This window comes from Carassius carassius, chromosome 14 (genome assembly GCF_963082965.1).
Source record: "Carassius carassius chromosome 14, fCarCar2.1, whole genome shotgun sequence".
NCBI classification, from domain to species: domain Eukaryota; kingdom Metazoa; phylum Chordata; class Actinopteri; order Cypriniformes; family Cyprinidae; genus Carassius; species Carassius carassius.
In genome coordinates this window covers 3,525,503-3,532,838 of record NC_081768.1, presented here as the reverse complement: position 1 = coordinate 3,532,838, position 7,336 = coordinate 3,525,503, and the positions used below count along the sequence as shown (strand labels likewise).

Genomic DNA, 7,336 nt, shown 5'->3' with positions numbered 1-7,336 from the left:
TATATTTTGAAGTTTGAAAGATAAAAAATAATTAAATAAATTTTATTTGGACATTATCTCTTGACAATTTTGCCCAAAAATCGAATTACAGAAATTATTTTAATTTGATAAAAATAATTATGCATGACATAAATGGCAAATTTAAATATGGTAATGTTATGCATTTTAGATATGCTTCCTTTAAATATGCGCTGCTGTAGGTTTGAAAAAAAGGCCTGCAGTAATGAGTTATATTTATTATAACTACAAAAAATAATCAAACTACAATGTAATGGTCGAAAGTAAAAACATGGGGATGCATTACAGTAATGAGTTTTGAGGATATTCTACTTAACTTAGTTTCAATGCAAAAAAATACAAAATAAAAAAATCTTAATGGTCCTTAAGTAGACCTTAATAAATTTATGCAAAAAATGTTACGCAAAATGAACTGGACATTGCAGTAGAAATACAAAAATGCTAAAAGATAACTGTAAAGCAGCTAAAGTTAATGTATATGATCGAGAGAAAACAGCTCTGTGAGACACAATGGAGTGAAGGCGAGCGTCCAGACGTGACCTCTGTTGTGTTTGGCAAGGCAGGTGTGAGGCTTTGCTCTGGAACACACAGTGTGTGAGCAACTGATCTGCTGCAAGACTCCTTAAGACGACTCACTCACGCACCCAGACGGGAGGGAGAGAAGCGTCTCCTTATAATCTGCTTCACAAAGCCACTGGTTTTGTCTCGTCCAAAAGACACAGCAGCTAAGAGTATGTGTGCCCTGCGGATGGATCGGCTGCATTATCTGAAGCTCATCTTGGCGAGAGGACTCCATATAAGGTTGGATTTATGGTTCAAACCACAGCTCTAGGATTCGGTTCTGCATCACAGAAGCTTGGAGAGGTCCAGCAGCGTTGAGACTCAATCACTCAGCACAATTTTTCCTTTGGACTCAGGGCCCTTTACATGGAAAAACAAAGCATTGCTTTCAACTAGTGCTAGAAAACAATAACTTGAAGTTGCATAAATCAGCATTAAAGAAATAAATCAGCCTAAACAGGAAAAATCTGTCATTTCATTAATTTACTCACCCTTGTGTAGTTCCAAACCTGCATGCATGACTTTCTTTCTCAGAGAGAGATGTTTTGATGAATATTTGAACTCCTCTTTTCCATACAATGAAAGTAGATGATTATGCACAATATCGAGCTGAGAAAAGGACAAGGAAACACCTTAAAATTAATTAAAATTAGAACTTTAGACATATAGTTGTTGTTTTTTTCATTAGCATTAAAGTAATATTTCAGCCAAAACCGGAATATTCTATCATTTGCTCACCTTGTGTTCTTACAAACTTGTATAATGGATTACTAAATTATTTATTTTTCAAAAAGAAATGTTTTGCCTTATATTTGAATTCCTCTTTTCATCAAATAAAATTTGATGATTATGCACACTGTCAAGTGGTAAATAGGACAAATAAGCAACTTAAAAAGCATTGAAATGAGCAGTTTGGACACTTATTCGTGTTTTATCAGCATTAAAGGAATATTTCAGCCAAAAAAATTCTGTAATTTACTCACCATTTTGTTCTTTCAAACTTGCATTAATTACCTTTTTCTCTCTTTTGCAGTATATCTGAACTCCTTTTTCCATAAAATGTAATTTCTTGATTATGCATGAAAGCTGCGAAAAGAATAAATAAAAAACTTAAAAATCATTGAAATAAGCAATTTGGACATTTAGCTGTGTGTTTCAGCAGCATTAAAGGAACAGTTCAACCAAAAACAGGAAAAGACTATGATTTTACTTTACCCTTGTGTTGTTCCAAACCTGTATGTAAGATTTTTTCACTCACAAAAAGATGCAGTATATTTGAATCCATCTTTTCCATACAGTAAAAGCTGATAATTATGCACACTGTCAAGCTGCAATAAGATTTATTTTTTAAAATGCAACCTTAAAATGCCTTGAAATTCACATACAAAAAAACTTCTCAAATGTCAATATTAGCATGCAATAGGTCAATGCTCTGCTAAAAGTTGATACCTTAACTTTTATATTTCAGAAATGCATAGAAATTAATAGAATATACAGTACCTGCTGTTATGACCAGTCAGAGTCCATCACTATAAACTCCATCGCACCTCAAAATAACAATGTGTTTTACAAGCGTTCAGTAATGAGAAAAATTCTTCAGAAAGCTGGATGAGAACTTTAAGAGATTGTGAAGTGCCTGGCGACCGCTCTTGGCTTATGATAAGAAACTAAAGTTTTCAGTATGCTTCAATACAAGTCTACACTTAATAGTTATTGAATGGAATTACATTTCAGGTCAAAAAAAAAAAAAAAGAAGAAAAATATGATAGAAATCTGAAACACAATGGTTTCCAGTTGTATTCTCAATGCGGTCTTGTTTATTAAACTGCACACCTGTAGAAACCATATAGTTACTGAACTGTATGTTAGATGCCATCATCTGTGAGGATGATCGAGCCATTCTCTGCTCTCACAGTAGCAGAGTAATTGAAAAAGCAGTCTATAATTTTATGACGCAGATGAAACCACATGAACGTGCTGAGGTTGTGTTGTGAAGTAGGTTTAGGATGGGTACGATCCCACAGGCCCGAGGTGGTGGGATTTAATGAAGCATGTCTCCTCTCTGTTCTCTAATGACCATTAATTAAGACCACTATAATCCAGTTCAGTTAAACCACCTCAGCCAAGATACTAAGTGAGAAACCAGCGTCTCAAAACATTAGCCCCGAGCCAGGATACAAATGTTTTTTAATCTTATAAATACAGACTTTTGACCCTGTGCCCAAAAACTGCGCACCTAGATATGAAGAGTTTGTGTAAATTGACCAACCACAGCTTTCTGAGTGTGATTTACATGCAAAAACTGATATCACAATAAAAACCCGGCATGGAAAAATGCATGACTCCGAGCAAGAGCCAACTAATATGATGAAAAATAAAGTGAATAATATTATTTTAAAAAATTTAATAATAATAAAAAAAAACGTTCTGGACAATGTCAAGACAAATATAACTAATTAATATTATTTTAATTTCTATATATGCAGATTTTTTTTTTGTAATAAACAAAAAATTGTAAAAAAAAAAAATAATAATAATTATGTGTTCCCATATTTAACATTTTCAATGACAAGTACCCAAAATATGATGAAAATAATGTGGCAAAATAGTAAGCATGATATTTGAAAGAAAATGTTTCAGAAACCAAAATAACTGGCTCTCATTTGACACTTAAATATGTACTTAAAAGATTATTAAAATGACTAATTTAATTATCACAACAAACATTATCTGGACAGTAGAAAGAAAAATATAGCATTATTTTTAATACAATGACTTAAAGATCTACTTAAAGATTATTAGATTTACAACAAACTACAATTTAAATATCACAACATATTTTATCTGGAAAGTAGAAAAAAAATAACACTTTTTTTTAATAGAATAATGTATGCAGATTTTTTTGCCAGTGCTATAAATCACTGTACCATGGTACAGTAATAGTACTTTTTGTACAGTCAAATTTGTGATGCTGTCTAATAAATGAAAGCGTGTGTGTATGCAATAAGCACTTTTACTTCACTGCACTTATCGGATCAGACTAGTCAAATTAATACTTGCAAGAAGTGGTCATGGACGTATATGAATCCCATTTTAAAAGTGTCTACAATGGATTGCATCCTATTTGAATGTTTCAAAGGAAAAAGCAGTTATACTTGTGCATGTTTCTCCAAATCAGCAGTTCATGCATCCAAGGGCACTGATGAGTCTGTGGTCAAGCAGTCCAGTTACAGCCAGAGACAAAGTTTTGGACAAGAAAATGGAAAAGGCAGAAAGTTACTCCACCCATCCTCTGGAAGACACAAACGAGCAGAGTTAAGACGGTCTAGACTAGATCCACTTCAAAACTGTACTGAAATATATATATATATATTCTGGCATGAGCCACATCACAAGCGATCACAGTTTCACCACGACAGCTATATACGTACAGTAGTAAGTGTTTAGTAAATCAACACATCTGATTGCTTTATATGTAAAATAAATGCTGGATTTAGGAGGATGTAATGTTTGAAACATTTCTGACATTGCTGAAATGTGTGTTAAATCAGGAAGAGCAGTAAACGTCTCGGTCTTTGGGATTTATGCACGATAAGGACACAGCAAACACGCTGTCGGCAGACCACAAGCGTTCATGAACTGAAACACTGGAGATATATAGTGCAGCAAGACGTTATGTCACCGCTTCACGTCCAGCCATCTTGTTCATATTAAAGAGCAAACATGTTTCGCTGTTTTTAATGATTGATAGATGGCTCTCTGAAAATGCTGTCATCATTAATTTCACTCTCATGTCCAAAAAACCTGTTTCAAACATGTATGGCTTCTTTCTTCTGTGGAACTTGATATTTTGAAGATTGTTTTAACTGTTTTTTTCCATATAACGAAAGTCACCTGGGCCCAAAAACAACATTGTATCCCACTGGCTGTCATGGTATTTTTATTTATTTGTTTTTTATTTGTGTGTGTGTGTGTGTGTGTGTGTGTGTGTGTGTGTGTGTGTGTGTGTGTGTGTGTGTGTGTGTGTGTGTGTGTGTGTGTGTGTGTGTGTGTGTGTTCCTTTCTGCCATTGATTTTATTCTTGAGATTTAAACTCATAATTTGACAAATCAAGTCAGCATTGCAACATATAAACTCGCTATTGTAATAAATTTTTCTTTTCCCCTCAGAATTGGGCTTTGTAAAGTGCATATACAGTCTGTATCAGGCAATTCTGAGAAAAAAAAGTCTGCACAAAAAACAAACCTTGATCTCAAAAAATCTCAAATCAAATGCAATTCCTTAACATGTATCATTATAGGTTCTCAGAAAATGCAACTGGGCCCAAATAAACAAATATATAAGTCTTGTAACAAGATCTACTGGGAATATGACCTGTGCAAAAATAAATAAAAGACATTTGGAAAATGAACCTACAGAATAATAGCAGTTCTTGGAATAATGGGCAAGTACAGACTATTAATGAGCAGAAGTTGCATTTACTGGACGAAGAGCCAAGCCAAGAGCATTTACAGCATCAAATGAGGTGTGAAGAGTCAAGAAAAAGACAAGGAGGGTGAAGGAGTCACATCTTTATGAGAGTGAACAGTAGTACGCTTGTTGCTTTTACAGGCAGAATAATTGCATGGACGCATTTATCCATGACAGAAACCAGGTGAGAACACTTCATGAAGAGTCATTGGAACAAGTCACTAATACGACACTACCACAGCAAGACGAGCACATATTAACTCAATCTTCAATCAGGTTTTGTGAGCTAAAAAAAAACCTAAAAGGCCCAAAGGGCCCGTGTGGCCGCACTGGACCATAAACATCTGAGATTTTATAATCTGAAATCTACAGAGGTTTCTGTGCTCTGGAGCGCAGGCCAGCTCTCCCTGAGTCTCAGCAGGGCTTCAATGCAGATGCCAAGCATTAGAGAACAACAACAGCATTCATAAAGGTGCAAGATTTAGAGCGTTTCAAATATAAACCCCATTCCACTTCACCTGAGGTTCTGAGGACAGTGAAAGAAAATATTATTTTCCAAAACTTAGCGGACTGCCTACCCAGACATCATAGACACAGTCAAAAAACTTTCATGCACAGGTCACTATAATCTCAAACCAATTCCCGTTCACACAGATACACGAAAACAACTAAAACAGTATGATGTGAGACTATGTCACTTTGTAGTGAAACATTATGCATATGCACACATACTCATAGACTGAACATGCACCTGACATCACTGTTTTCACAAATTCAAGTTTTCATAGTTTACCAAAAAAAGAGCACTTTGAAATCAGTATTCAAAAATTTAATTTTTCAGGCGCACAAAAAGCACAGCTGTTGTGTAAATTAATGGCCAAAAAGCATACAAAGTTTTTAGTTCAACTGTTGTGTAAACACACCCCTTTAAGACAGCAACAAATGAATCCTTTGCAGATAATGCACTTCCAGAGTTGAGAGAAATTCTGTTTTAAAACAAATTTTATAAAAAAAAAAAAAAGCAATAGCAAAAGTAATAGTAAAATTTAAGTTAACCTTAAAGGCACAGTTTATCTAAAACTTGTTATCATTTTATCATCTTCACTTTGTACGAAACCTGCATTATTGTGTTTTGTATTTTGAAGAATGCATGGACAAAAATATGGTCTTTCAGTTCCACAGAAGGTCCTACAGGTTTGGACCAATATGAGGAGGAGTAAATGTTTGTAATGCTTTTATTTCTCTCTCTCTCAAAAACTGAGGTGCAGAAGCTCAGATAATGTGAGAAAAATATGTTTTGGAACTTAAAATCATGAAAAAGTATTCGAGCAGAATCCCAAAATAAACCAATGAACTTGTAAATGAGCATAATGTGGGCACTTTAATGCTTCGAGGAGATTGTGAGGTGTCCCGTACACAAGCATCACGGTTGAAAGCAGACAAATGTTTTTGACAGAGCCAAAGGGAAGGAAGGTGGGGGTCCAAAAAAAACCCTGGGTCTAATCCCTCAGAGAAAAGCCCCGCATTTAGCTCTTGGTACGCTTAATCCAGGGCCCCTGTTCACAATACCCTTCAGATCTTCTCCTGGCCGCTGCACTTCCGCTTGGGGTCCATCCGGTGCCATGAAAAACACAAAGAGAGAAAGAGGGGTTAGGAAACTACAACACATGGATGGTTTCAACAAATCAAACTTGAGCGGTGATTTACGTAAAGCTTCCACACGATCATCACCGTGATGATTGAGCGATATAAACAGCCAGCGTTTACCATATCTGATAGCGCTACACAGCTCGTCCGGCTGCCAAACTAAACACCATGCATCCAAAGGAACACTGTGTTTTATTTACAAGTCAAAAGGCACAAAAACAACAGTGAGACAATAATAAAAGCACTAAATTAGAAAGCTAACCCCTTATGTCAGGACACAAGAATCACTCACCCTCCTTCTGTCTTCATCCTCCTTGCGTCCGTGCCAGCACAAACATGGAGAAAGCGCACGTACATATCACAATCACACACTAGTGGGCATTGTGAGTGTTTAGACGGAGCCCCCGTGTCGAGACGGAAAAACAAACTTCTCTGAATGGACAGATAAAGGAGGCCAGAGGAGAGATAATGTTTACAGGAGACGTGCCTGTTTGCCACATGTTTATTCTGATGCACCAACAGCTGAAATATTTCAAATCCACGATTCAACACACAAGTCCAGATCTGAGATTTGATTAGATCTGACCTGAACAAAAATATACCGTGATGGTACCATACTGACTGACTGATGGTCCTTTAA

General features: G+C 35.7%; 1 long non-coding RNA gene across 1 annotated transcript; it reads right to left on the bottom strand.

Annotated features, from left to right (window-relative positions):
• Positions 1-221: 221 nt before the first annotated feature.
• LOC132156468 (uncharacterized) lies at positions 222-1,267 on the bottom strand. The gene is made up of 2 exons (XR_009437429.1): positions 1,071-1,267; positions 222-939 (listed from the first exon to the last, which is right to left on the bottom strand). It is a non-coding gene; the product is annotated as an uncharacterized LOC132156468 (long non-coding RNA).
• Between the last annotated feature and the right edge of the window lie 6,069 nt (positions 1,268-7,336).